We start from the raw sequence: 15,050 nt of genomic DNA on the forward strand, positions 1-15,050 counted from the left end.
GCAGTCACTTTGGTGGCCCCAACAATAAGGCCAAGGCAGTTGAGTACTGAGAGTGGATGAAGACTGCAAGGAAAATTTCGGCTCTCAAGGTTGTGGTCAAGGTCATGGTCACAGGCTGGCGGCTGTAAAGCCAGCATGCATCTCTAGATCAAGGTACCTCCCTGATACTCAGCAGGACTATGACAACTTCAGTTGCATCTCTGACAGGCACAGAGGACCGAAGAGCCTCACTGGTCCTCATCCTGCCGCAGTGAGTTAGAGGTCTCAAGAGAGAAGACACATGTTGCATGTTTCCAGGAGCCGTGAGCTCTTCTTTTCCGATCTTATGGGAGACCACTTTGTGCAACCCCCAGACCTGCCGAAGGGGCATTTGAGGACTCTTCTGTGAGGATGATGCTGCACCTGCAACCCCACCCTGGACTCATGGAGCACAGCAGACAGGGCCATTCTCTCCTCTTGCTGTCCCCTCCAGGTCCTGAGTGACAAGCTTCTGGCCATTTAAGTCACAACTCAGCGTCATCTTCCACACTTGCCTTCCCTGAGCCCTCTCTCCTGCCACCAGAGTATGCTATGGAAATTGTCTTCTGTACAGGGCACTGTGGCACACTCCTGAAAAATCTCAGCTACTCAGGAGGCTGAGGCTAGGGGATTTTCAGTTCAGGTCATCCTGGGCAACATTATAAGACCCTATATCTTAAAAAAAAAAAAAAAAAAAAAAAAAAAAAACAGAACAAAGCATTTACAATATAAGGTACTTATGCATGTCTACCAGGTATTTACTAGGTACTACTAGGTATTTGCTATTTTCATCTGTCTCTTTCCCAGTGAACTGGAGCTCTGAGCAGGCTAGGAGCCTGGGTGTCTTGTTTTTCTGCCTCTAGTGCCTAAAGAGGTCTGGGGCAAAAGGGCCAGTGCTGATAACATCTATTGGTCCTCTGATTCTTACCACGGGGTGGGTGTGCTGGGATAATACGGGATACATACACAAGAAAGACACTTATTTTATCCATATCTTATTATAAAATAAGCATCGAGAATAATCCTGGGCGTTGAGGTGGATAGAATTGCTTAAGGCCCAGGCAGCATTGTCAGAGATCAGAGAGAAGCCTGGATTTAGGACGAAGGGTCTGGAACGCAGTCTCATGTGCATCATCCCTCTCTGTTTCATGGACATCAGCAACTCGGGATGGTGGTGGTGCAGGGCAGCCGCCTTCCCTGTAGTGGGTAACAGAGCACAGGGCACTCACTCCTTGGCCAGGGACATCCCAGCTCTCCCTGCTCTGCACTAAGCCAGCACTCCTGGCAGCACCCGTGCCCCTCCCTGGCTGACATTCCTTCGTGAGGCGTTACCATGGCACCGACCTGCCTGGTTGACGTCTAAATATAGTGATAAAAGATTTCATCTGTTCTTCACTACTAAAAGACAAATTTGAGGAGCAAGGGGAAAATAATATCCCTATGCCATTATGGTTTTTCTCTGGAGGGAGGCAACAGGAGGATAGATTTTAATCTATTACCTTTCAGACATAAAGGAAAAAGTGGCTTATACTTTTTATTAGTTTTTAAGAGGTTATTTGTTGCATTATCATACAGATGTTATATTAAAGTTAGGTTGTTAGAGATCATAAGCTTTTGGAGGAAGAGAGAGAAATGGACGTATTTTAGAATGACTATGTTAATAATTCTCAATGAGGAGACATACATGAAAATAACCCAGCAGAAACACGTAATAACTCAAAATAGTTTAGGCTGAGGGAAGAAACTACATGTTGAGGGAAAAGGAGGATTTGTTTCTCTGAAGCCACAGCCCATACATAAAGGGGCACTTATTGCTGGTGTGTTACAACACAGTTCCAGGTAGGCACAGCCTTGACGATCCCTTACAAAGGTGATCTATTCAAGGCCCAGGGTACAAAGTAATCGTTGTTCCTTCTCTTTCCTAGAACACTGAGAAACCATCAGAACTTTGAGAGAACTCACAAAATGTGGAACATTCAGTAAGAAAAGACAGTGTGTTAAATCATGAAATTTAGAGCCAGCCAGGTTCTGGCGGTGTAGACTGTTCACACAGAGCACGGGCACACAGGTACCCGTCCCTCCACCTGTGCAGACACTACGAAGGAGCCCTCAGAGCCCAGGAGTCCTCAGCTTCGAGGTGATGCTTTGGCCGTAGGAGTGGGCTCTGCTGGTTTGTCCCTCATCCTCCAACTAGCACTTAGGAGACATGCAAGAAAGTCCACTTTGTTAGCTGCGGTGCCTTCGAGGCTGTTGAGACCTTCCAAACAGTTGCCCTTTGAGGGTAGCGTCTGATGATAAAACATTGTATTCTATGTCATCTAGCTCCAACGTCAGAGAAGGCCACTTGGAGGCTGCAGCTGCGTGCTCTGGGGAATCCAGCTTCACTGTCTTGGAGGGAGCAGTTTCAGAAGTGCAGAAAGGGGCCATAAGTGAGGCACATCAATGGGTCAGGCATGAGAGGGTCCCTAAAACAGGATTGCTCCCTGTGAGGGCCACAGTGTCCTAGATAATGTCCCCATCCTCAGCAGTTAAGAGTCTGGAGAGCTTGTTAGTGGCCGGCCTTCTCTGTGTCTGACGCATCGAATGCTGTCCTTCGGGTGCTCTGTTGATGCTGTTCAGTGTGGTTGCATCAGTGGTGTGTTAGGTAGGCAGTGCTCACTTGAGGGCCCTGTGTTTGCCTTTTGTGTGAACTCATCTTTTCTGTGAGGTCTCTCCTTATCTCTCTCTCACATCAACCAGAAGTTTAGTACCCTTATCTGCACCAAAGTTTCAACCATTAAAAAAAGTCCAGAACCACTGCAGTGGCACAGGGGCAATGCAGCTCGAATAGAACTAACACATATGGAAGAATGAGGGTTCTGTTCCACGACCTACCTGTACACACCGAGTGTGCAGACCATGGTCTTGACTGGGTGGGAGGGCCAGGGAAGATCCCCGTGTGAAACCATGTGTATTTCTCTCTTTGTCTCAGTCATGAAAATAAACAAATCTTTTAAAATATCTGATTAGATATAAAATGAACAAGTCCTAGGGATCTAATATACAGCATGGGAGGTGATAGACATGCTAGTTAATTTGGGGGAATTATTATTAAATATATATGGATATCAAATTATCTTATTGTATACCTTGAACATACACATTCTGTTTTATTGTTTTAGAGAGATTTTTGCTATAGGGCACCTGTGTTGCCGGAGAGACAGAGACAGAAAGCGAGAAATCACCCCCGAGAAGGGATAGCTATGCCATAATTCCTTCTTCTCCATTCTCTTCCTGGGATTTTGGGCATGCACACACACATGCCTGGCATGAGTTCAAGCCACTGGGTCAAGGACTCAAACTGGGGTTGACTACATAGGAGTCCAGAGACATAACCATTATGCCATCTGTTGGCCCCCATATACATTCTTTATTTGCTAATTAAATTTTTTAAAAATCCATATGGTTAATTGCCACTAAGATGTTAGTTACTTAAATTGAAGAGATAATAGAAAATAGGGCAATACTTAATCCAAAAGCCTTAACCATTCATTTTCTCCTGTGCTATGTCTAAGCATATCTGAATAGCTATTTAACTATCCGGCGTATGTATAATGTTAGTGGAAGGAGCTCACCATACTGATTCAGCCAGGTATGGGAAGAAGAGGAAACATTGGTTTTAGTGAAAACTGAAAATAAATTTTGAAGGGATGTCTCAATATACACCATCATTGACTTCACTTTTATTTTCTGGATCTGTTTTCTATGATTCCTCATGGTGTTTCATAAGCATGGATCTAATGATCTAGTGCATCATTAACAGAGTTTCTGTATCTTTGGAGGGAGGAGAAGAGGTAAGATAAAGATGAGCAATCTGTTGAACTCAAAAAAAAAAAAATAGGAGTTTTTACTAAATCTGTCTCACTTGCCTTTTTGCACCTGAATTATTTTCTTGTCTAGCAGTCTCACATAATAACTCCACCCAATCCTGTCCATTATTCTTCAGTTTCACATTTTTAAGGCCTTAAGTAGCTTTTCACTAGTGTACCTTACCATCACCCTAAACTCAAGCAAACATCAAACCCAACTTGTCATTCTTACCTTTAAGTCTCTCTTCTCAATATTGCCATTCTTATCAACACTCCTACCTAGCCACAGAGCCACTTTGATTTACACTTCTTAATTTTAATTTTTTCTTTTTATTTATTTATTTTTTTTTAGTTCTTGTTCTTTTACACATTCAATCACGTTATTTAGCTTACAAAGTGAATATTCCAACAAGTGTACATTTCTCCGTAGTCCAGCTGATAAAATTATAAAATTATCAACAGATAATAACATATTTCTTTGTCCCATAAATGCTTTGCCTCTCTATTTTTCTTCTAATGTCCTTCCTCAGACTCCACTCTTTCACAGACATTATATCTGATATTCACAACCATTTACTGTGTTTCTATATCCTTTAGTCAATCAGTTTCAGTCATAGAGTGTGGACCCTCAGTATATATTAAGTGGGAACATACAATGACTTTCCTTCATAGCCTGGCTTGCTTCACTCAGCAGTGAATCTTCCATTTTCCTCCACTTTCTGTCAAAAGCCAGGGTCATGCTTTTTTTGTTGTTGTTGTTGTTTGTTTGTTTGTTTGTTTTTATGGCTGAATAGTATTCCATAGAGTATATGTGCCACAGTTTTTCAATCCATTCATCTGTTCGTGGGCATTTGGGTTGGTTCCTTGTCTTAACAATTGTGAATAGTGCCACAATAAACGTTGATGTGCAAACACTTTTCCAATAAGGAATTCTTCTGTTCTTTGGGTAGATACCAAGGAGTGGGATTGCTGGATCATACGGTAGTTGTATTTGTAGATTTCTGAGGAATCTCCAAATTGTTCTCCACAGTAGCTGGACGAATTTACATTTCCACCAGCAGTGTAACACCAGCAGTGTAAGAGACTTCCTCTTTCCACACCCCCCTGCCAGCACTTATCTTTTTTTTTTTTTTGATCTTAGTTATTCTGACTGGGGTTAGGTGGTATCTCATTGTTGTTTTGATCTGCATTTCCCTTACAATGAGGGATGTTGGATATTTTTAATAAGCCTTCTGGCTATTTGAATGCCATCCTTAAAGAGTGATTTTTTTCAACGTATTCTCCCATCTTTTAATAGGGTTGATGATCATTTTATAGAACAGCTGCTTGAGTTCCTTGTGTATTCTGGTTATCAGTCCCTTATCTGACACATAGTTTACAAAAATATTTTCCCATTCTGAGGGCTGTCGATTCACACTAATTACTGTGTCTTTTGCCATGAAGAAACTTCTTAGTCTTATGTAATCCCACTTGTCTATTTTGGGGATTATTGACTGTGCTTTGGGGGTCTTATTTAAGAAGTCTTTCCCAACTTTCCCTATTCCAATGTCTCCCAGAGTTTCCCCCATTGTTTTCCAGGAGCAGTTTTATAGTTTGAGGTCTTAGGTTTAAATCTTTGATCCATCTTGAGTTGCTTTTTGTCAATGGTTAGAGGTAGGGGTTCAGATTCATCTTTCTTCAGGTGGAAATCTAATTTTTTCCAGCACCATTTGTTGAAAAGGTTTTCTTTTTTCCCACTGGATTGACTGGTACCCCTTGTCAAAAATCAGTTGACTATGTTTGGGAATGTATTTCTGGGGACTCTATTCTGTTCCATTGGTCCACCTGTCTGTTTCTGTGCCAGTACCATGCTGTTTTGATTACCACAGCTTTGTAGTATATTTTTGAGTCTGGGAGTGAGATGCCGCCTACTCCACTCTTCTTTTGCAGGATTGCTTTGACAATATGAGGTCTTTTATGGTTCCAGATAAATTTTATGATTATGTTTTCTAGATATGTGAAGAGTGTGTCTGGTACTTTGATTGAGATTGCATTAAATATGTAGATTAATTTGGGTATTGGAATTCCTCATCAACACAGTCAGAAAAGAGAAAAAATAAAAGGCATTCAAATAGGAAAAGAAGAGGTGAAACTCTCACTATTTGCATATGACATGAAGACCCAATGGTTTCCTTGAAAAAAATTCCTGGAAGTAATACATGAATACAGTAAAGTTGCAGGATACAAAATCAAAATGAAGACATTTATAGCATTTCTATATACAAACAACAGGCAGACTGAGATAGAACTGAAAAAAGTAATTCCATTTACCATATCCATAAAATGTATAAGATACTTAGGAATAAATCTAACCAATTCTACCCTAATTTTAATTTTTTCAAAATATATCTTAGCATAGCCATCATCTTTCTAGTTTAGTGTTGACTTTCAAGTCTGGAATATCCTCATGAGTCCTAAGAGGGAGTCTGCCTTTCTTCAATTTTGGCACATGCACTCCATGGAGAGCCTCTTCACTCCTCTGTCTCAGCACCACAGTCAGTGCCTGGCACACAGTGGGCACAATTTGTGGAATGAACAGACAAAGGCAGGACTTACAGACTCTAATTTAACCATTTTGAGTTATTCCCAAATGTAGCTATGCAGAAGATGGTCTGTATTGTTTGGGGGACCCTGGCCTTGACTACTTCTCATTATCTCCCCTTATGGCTTTTGGGCGCACTGCTTAGAGGCATTGATGAGGTTCTGGTAATCACATACGTCTTGTATGCTATCATACCTGTGCTGTGGTCCACATTCTGGGCACAGGTGGGCTCAAGTGCATCATCTACTATAGATGCTCTGGGAGCCCAAAGGTTGATCTGCCCAAGTCCATCTTCCCTCTTTGGTCAACTCCTCTTTCCTGCCCCTAAGCTCCTTCCATTGTTATTTCCTGTCCAATTTACCTCTCCCCACAGATTTGTTACACCCATTGCAACTTGACCATGTCAGAAGGTGCAGGGTTTGCATCCCAGGATCTCCCTGAGCATTCTAAACATGCACATGCCCGTGATCTGGGCCAGCCAAGGCCAGGGATATATTGTGGCATGAAGACCCTGCCTGGGTTGCCCATATCTCCCTCTTCCCTGTCTCTCAGAAGTAAATAAGTAAGCTTAAAACATTTTTTAAAATAGTCTAAGATTTTATTCTGAGGATGAAGGAGGCCAATGAGAGGATTTACGAGAGAAAGCGGCATGATCTCCTATATGCTGTCATACTTGTATGAGGCAACAAATGCAACCGTAGACACAGTACAATTTACTCTTCAGTCCCAATGAAAGGAGGAGCAAAGAACAATGGTAATTTCACCTAGCACTGAATCCCTTCAGAGGACGTGCTCATAGTGACCATCTGTGGCTAGAAGGAACAGGCTGAAAAAGGCCACAGCTTGCTGTTTGCATTCCTTTTTCCCCTCTACTGGACAATCTTACCAATTTAAATCATTTGGTCAATTTAAATAGACGATTACAGTTAATAAATTGAAAGTTCAATTACTATTCCTAACAAATTTTATTTTGAAGATAATTTTTTAAAAGATTTTTGCCTTAGGGTATGTGCACTCACTGGAAAGAGACAGACAGAAACAATGAGAGGGAAAGTGAGAAATCACCATCCAGGAGAATGACTACACCACAGTCCCTTCTCCTCCATTCTCCTCCATTCTCCTCTCGGGATCTTGGCCATGCACGTACACACACCCAGCGTGAGTTCTAAGCCACCAGGTCCGGGACGTGAACCGTGGTCTACTACGTGGGAGTCCAGCCACATAGCCATTATGCTAACTGCTGGTTCCCCACCTGGTGTAATTTTCAAGCCTCTAGAACAGGGTCTCGAACCACAGTCAGCCATGTGGGAGTCCAGTGGTGGAACTGCTTTGCCATCTGCTGGTCACTTGAAGAGACATTTTTTATCTGAGAAATTTTTGATATGTTTAGGCCCTGCAACAAGCTGAAGCAACTGAAGTCACCTGCAGTTAAGGAAAAACCTGGACACATGAAATGTGTACCACCCTTTCCACATGCTCTTTGAAGATGCAACTCAGCTGAAAGTATATGCCACGGCTCTTCGGTATTTAAAAGTCCCTCTGTCTTGAATCGTTCAAAATATGGATCAGCTATGCTGACTTATTTTCTTCATTTAATCAACAAATAGGTATTAAGCAGCCTTGTGATGCATGAAGACGGTTCTCAATGTCGTTGGAGCAAAATGCAGGGGATGGCCAGTATGATAGAAACACGTTCTTCTGCTATTGCCTTGCTGGATTTACCTGGCCAGTTTGTGAATCCTGACTTTTATTTTCATTGTTATCATATTTTTATGCTGGATATAAAACTGAAGTTGAAATGTAATTGTTATTGCCCTACAGCTGGTGTTCGGTTCACAGAGGGAGGAACTATCACTTTCCAAATGAGCTCTCTGTCCACAGAAAACCCATTTGAATGTCGATGTTTGCCATTCTCCTGTACCTTGTTTGTCTGTGGGGTACAACTGATCCAATTTTTGTGTTCTCAGTAGCCGGATTGTTATGTAACTAATGTAATATTTTGACTGTACTGTACTTCACGGGTAAAATAAAGTTCCTGTTTACTTGCAGCTTTGAGGGAGAAAGAGTCTTATTTAAAAAAAAATACTTTATAAGAATGCCAATGAAATTTTCAAAATGAGAATCCTATTTCTATAATCTTTACAATTACTTTAGCTTCTAGACTAATGGAACATTTTTCAACCTGAAAGTTACATAAAATTTAAGCATAAATGACCACTCTATTTCTTAAATATCTCCCTCAACTCACTATCCCAAAGCCAGAGAATTTATTGATTCCCTGAATTCATCAGTCTATTTAATGAAATTGTCTTATCATTTTATTTTCAGAGGTTTTTGCCTTAGGGCACGTGCACTTGCCAGAGAGAGAAAGAGAGAGACAGTGTGAAGGGATGACCATGCTGCAATCCCTTCTCCTCCATTTTCTGCCCAGGATTTTGGGCATACATGCACATGCGTCCAGTGTGATTTTCAAGTCACCAGGTCTGGGACTCAAACCACAGTGTGCTATGTGGGAGTCCAGCAACGTAACCACTATGCCATCTGCTTGTCCCAATCTTATCTTTTTAAATATAGTAATCTCTGGGCATTTTATTGTGCATTCAACTTTTTTCTAGTCCCCGCATAATATCTATAAGCATGTACTAGTTTATTATAGCAACATTATTGAAAGTGTAGTTTATGCAAACAGTCTATTTTGGTTAAGATTAGAGCTTGGGAGGCCAGAAGGTGGAATAGTGGTGAAGGCACTGGAGTCCCATATATTCAGCCACAGTTCAAGTCCTGAACCCAATGGCTTGAAACTCATGCTGGGTGCGTGTGGGTGTGTGCCCAAAATCCAGAGAGGAGAGTGGAGGAGAAGGGAATGTGGCATGGCTATCCCCCCTGGGAAGCAATTTCTTGCATTCGGTCTCTCTGCGAGCACATATCCTATAGCAAAAACCTCTCTAATAAATAAATAAATAAGTAAATAAATAAATAAATAAATTAGAGCTTGGGTTGTATTTAAATTTAAATTTAGGTTTAGGATTAGGGTTAGGGTTTGGGTTGAGGTTAGGGTTAGGAATGTGTTTAAATGTAGGGTTAAGGTTAAGATTGAGTTTGAAGTGGGAGTACAAACCTGGTTTTCAATTTTCTAGTCTAATTTTTTCAGCAAGAGTAAGATACTTCACTTAATTGTGGCTGAGGTTCCTGATTTAAAGAAGGACTGTGATAGCATTTAAATGATATCATTGATTCAAAGATTAAGTGCTCGATATATTCAAAGTGCTTAAATAAGGAAGAACTCAATAAAATTAGCTTTTTTTTCTGTCATATCTGAATCTGACAACAATGATAGGTCTAGTCACTATCTCAAGACAAATGGTTATGTATGTATTTTTTTTTTTTGAGAGGTTTTCGCTATAGGGCGCATGCACTCACCAGACAGAAACAGAGAGACAGAAAGGGAGAAATCACCCCCCAGGGGGGATGGTCACGCCGCAATCCCTTCTCCTCTGTTCTCCTCTCGGGATCTTGGGCATTCATGCACACACGCCCAGCATGAGTTTTAAACCACCAGGTCCGGGACGCAAACCGCGGTTGACTACATGGGAGTCCAGCAACATAGCCATTACACTAACTGCTGGTTCCCAAGACAAATGGTTATTTTGACATCTTGGTAATGACTGAGGAGAAGAGAGCCCAATTCCATACAGCCCCCTTGTCTTCTTTTGAACTTTAGACCAGAGCACTCACGTAGGGCAGTTTTTCTCTAGTTTCCTTCTCTTTTTTTGAAAAAAAAAAAAAAAAAACGAACTATTTTATTTAAACTTATTATTACAATTATTTTCCAGTTTGACCGGAAAAAGGCAGGGAATGAGAGAGGGAACATGAGCAAGCCACCAGGTCCAGGATTTGAACCATAGTTGGCCATGTGGGAGTCCAGCACCCTTGACCACCATGCTACCTGCCAGCCTCTGTCCCTCTAGCTTCTCAAGCTTGAAAATGCAGCTCTAATTCTAAAAGCTCCTGCCCTATCAGCTCAGAGTCACTTCAGTGTTATGAGATTCAAGTTCACAAGCAGGAGATTACAATTTAAAGCCCATCAAATGGCATTTTAAAACCCATCAACTGAGACAGCTTAGAAGTCAAGGTTTTTTCTTACACTGGACTACCCTTTTTGAACAAAAATCTATCTTCAAATTCCAGTTGTTTGTTTCATCAGAAACCACCGGGCAGCTGGGGAGGTCTGGGAGGAGAAGGATTTGGAAATGCATCCCTATGCTGCTGCAGCCCCTCCCATCTCAGTGATGTCTGGAAGGGTTAATATCCTAGGGTGGATATGCTTACACTGGACACAATTCCAAATCAGCCAGAGAGCGCAGAGAAATTCAGAGCTAAGCAAACCTGCGTATGTGCGTACACACAGGAAATAAGGAAACATTACTGGAATGTTTTTGTCAACATTTCCCAGCTGGAGCCTCCTTTCCTGACAGTGCCCTCTGGGTCCTGAAACTGTCATGTGAATTGACCTCCTTGGGTTAGTGCTCACTTGCATATTTTATTTACATCTGTGACTCTCAGGCTGAAGGAAGGATTCCTGGAATAAACTACTGCTTCTGGAGAGATGCCTCTCAAGTTAGGAAAGGGGAAGAAAGCAGCATTAGTACTTTGAACAGTCTCACCTACTGAACTGTCCTAAGTTGGTCAGTCTGTTTTTCTCTAAGCATTCCTTGACACCCTTGGTGTTACTTAACTCAAATCAGCTCTAGCACACCAAGAAAGGAACTGCCCACATGTACCACCTGTCTTAGAGGCAACATATTATCTTTTTTTTTTTTTGAGAGGTTTTTGCCATAGAGCGTGTGTGCTTGCCAGACAGACAGAGACAGAGAGACAGAAAGCAAGATATCATCCCCCAGGGGGGACAGCCTCACCACAATCCCTTCTCCTCCATTCTCTTCTCAGGATCTTGGCTTAAACTCATGCACACACGCCCGGTGTGAGTTTAAGCCGCTGGATCCGGGACTCAAACAGCGGTCGACTACATGGGAGTCCAGCGACATAGCCATTACTCTAACTGCTGGTCCCAACACATTATCTTTAAGAGGGCAATTTCTTTTTGACTTATGAAGTATGCGTGACCTCAGGCAAGGCGACAACTTTTTTTTTTTTTGAGAGGTTTTTGCTATAGGGCGCATTTGCTCACCAGAAAGACAGAGAGACAGAGAGACAGAAAGTGAGAAATCACTGCCTGGACCCCATGGGGGATGGCCACACTGCAATCCCTTCTCCTCCATTCTTCTCTTGGGATCTTAGGCACGCATGAACATGCATCTGGCATGAGTTTAAGCCACCAGGTCCAGGACTCGAGTCTTGGTTGGCTACATGGGAGTCCTAGCAACATAGTCATTATGCCAACTGCTGGTTCCCTCTGTTTTACAAATTTAAAACAACAGCAAAACACAGCACAGAGTGGTTTAATGAGGTAGAGCCGGGATTGAATGGAAGCTAGTTCTCTGTGAGGCCTGTGTTCTTAACCATTGTGTTGGGAGGAGACAGAACTACAAGGTCCTGCTCTTTTGTTTGGGAAGGTGGCGGGAGGGCTTGCCATAGGTGGTGTGTGCTCACCAGAGAGAGGGAAAGTGAGAAATCACTCTCCCACAGAGAAGATGGTCATGTTCCAATCCCGTCTCTTCCATTCTCCTCTTGGGATTTTGTCCATGCATACTCATGTATGTGGGCCCAGCATGATTTTTAAGCTACTGGGTTTGGGAGTGAACCGAGATCGTCCACATGGGAGTCTAACCTTAGCCACTATGCCTCCTACAAGTCTTACTTTTAGGAAGTGGGAAAGAAATGAAGGAGGATGGGAACATCAAGAGAAGTGTAGACTGGGGAGGAAGGATGATGTGTTCAACCTAGGCAAGGGTCTGTGGTCGCACCGAGAGGGTGGGAAGAAAAGGTGTAGAAACAGGAGACTGTCCTAAGCCAAAGTATCTGGTGAACTTTTTTTCTGACAGTTACCAGAGAATTTAAGACATATGCTGAAAAAAAATTATCAAGAGTAATTCTGATTCCTTGAACAAGTAAGTTCCTGAAATACATTTGAATGCCAATAGAACAAGACAAAAATGAAAAAAACCTATCCACAAGTCAGAAGAAAGGAAATACAAGCCAAAATAAAAATATCTGAAAATGTTTTATCCACTTTTCCCCTCAGTCCATCTGTGGGCCTTTTTTCTCTTGAGGCAAGAAGAACCACAGGGAGGCATGCTTTAGGAATAGTGCCTACCATGAGGTGTTGACTGCAGAAGTCACCACAAAATAAACTCCCTGCTAACTGACACCTAAATGGAGTCTCACAGGCTCCCTCACATGACCAGGTTTCATTTTCAGTGAGAGACTGAGTGACAACAAAGCCTGGACTTTCATGCCTTCAATTTTATCATATGATTTGATGACACACACAATCCTGGGGGTAAATCCTCCTAATGATCGAGGTACTCAGTTGTGTCATTGCCATTTCCAGCTGTCATGCTTTGAGAGGCCCCAAGTGTGAAGGCGAGAGGTGCATACGTGCACATGTGTGTGAAGGGGACTGACTAAGGTGGTGACTTCCCATAAGCCTGGCATGATGAAATCACACGTGGCTTAAGGCAAACTAAAGAAATACAGGTTGTCTTGCGCAGAACGAGTATGGTCAATAGAGCATGAGAAGGGAAATCTGGGTCATTCTCAATTAAAAGCAAATTTTTTCATCACAGACAACCTTCCCATTGGCCTACTAAAATGGCTCTCTGGTACTTTCCACCTCTGTAAAAGTAGAAAACCTAAAAGTGGTTGAACTATTATTACCCACTTGGTTGTAAGAAAGACTTGGGCTGCCTTAGCCCACCACTGACCACTTGAAGCCTGCGGAATTTACCCAGTGGTCCTCAGCCTTGATTATCTTGTATTAAGAAAGAGTCGGTGCTAGTGCCCACCTCCCAGGGCCTCTGTGAGGAGGTAGGAGCAGGTGCATACAGGACGCCAACATCAGCCCTACCTCATAAGTGTTCGAGTGCTCACAACTGCAACTGTTCATGCCACCGGGAATGTCTGGCTCTAGAAGAACACGTTAGAGTGAGTGCAAGCACACTTCAGGTTTTAACAAAACTTCCTTTTATTAAGATTAATGTTTATTTCACTAATACATGATACTACTTGTGGAAGCCCTGAGCTGTTTTTTTCCTTTGCCGTAATTGTCAGCTGTATGTTCTGTCCTTCCTATTCCTTTCAGGCACTGAGAAACATTTTAAAAGTAAAATGGGTCTGGACCCATAGCCTAGTGGTTAAAGGAGCCAGATCTCGGGACCAGCAGTTAGCATAATGGCAATGTCGCTGAACTCCCATGTAGTCGACCATGGTTCGAGTCTTGGACCCAGTGGCTTAAACTCACGCTGGGCACATGTGCTTGTGTGCCCAAGATCCCAAGAGGAGAATGGAGGAGAAGGGATTGCAGCATAGCCACTTCTCCTGGGGGTGGTGGTGGTGGCTATTTCTTGCTTTCTATCTCTCTGTCTCTCTGGTGAGTGCATATACCCTATAGCAAAAACCTCTCCAAAAAAAAAAAAAAGGAGCCCGATCCCACATGATCAACCACAGCTCAAATTCCAGCCCCGACTGTCTTGAAAAACATGCCAGGCATACGTATGTGTGTACCCCAAATCCTGGCAGGATGAAGAAATGGAAATGGAAAGTCAGCATGACTATAGCCAGTTGAATGACCGCTCCCCTTTGCCTCTTTCTATGGTGAGTACACACAATAAAACATTCATTAATTCATTAAAATGTTGGGCCAGCTCAGTGGAAATGTGCTGCTCAAAAGAAGCTAGATCTTGTGTAGTGACTACAGTTTGAATCCCCAGCCCAGTCGGCCTGAAATACACCAGGCGTGTGCATGAGTGCCCAGTGCCCACTGGCTGGAGGACTGGGGAGAGGAGATCACAGCATTACCAGATCCCTCTGCAGGGTGCTGCTCTCTCTCACACACACACTGTCACCGGCGTGTGTATACTCTCTATCATTAATAATGACAAAAGGAAAGAGTAGAACACTCATATTACGCAATAAAATAAAGCACATGCCCACCCAAACTAAGGCCTCACAACATTGGGAATTTGAGACTCACATATAAAATACTTTAAATCAGATTCTGTTTGTAAAAAGAAATTCTGAAATCCACAAAACTTAGTCGCTTGACCATGACCTCATAACCCTGTTGATGGACTACCTATCCTCCTGCAGGTCACTTCTGGAACTTACCTGGATCATTTGTGTCCAAGTGACAAGTGTCACTACCTAGTGATCTAAAATTAGAAACAGATCAATCAAGGACATTGCTCAAGGTATTCAGACAGAAATACCTAAGGCAACTTCTTAGAGATGACTCTTCTTCTTATGGTGAAAATGTCATTAGCAAATGAAAACATTCTCAGTGGGACACTCCACTTGAGCTGGTGGTCAAGGCAGAAGTAACACTGGAAGCTATAGGGTATCCATTAGCCCCACAACTCAAAGTCTGCATCTATCAATGATTAGTAAGCACTGTGATATAAATCATAGTTCTTCACTAGGGAAAG

The sequence above is a fragment of the Tupaia chinensis genome, unplaced genomic scaffold, assembly GCF_000334495.1.
Source record: "Tupaia chinensis unplaced genomic scaffold, TupChi_1.0 Scaffold000046_3, whole genome shotgun sequence".
In the NCBI taxonomy this organism is placed as follows: Eukaryota; Metazoa; Chordata; class Mammalia; order Scandentia; family Tupaiidae; genus Tupaia; species Tupaia belangeri.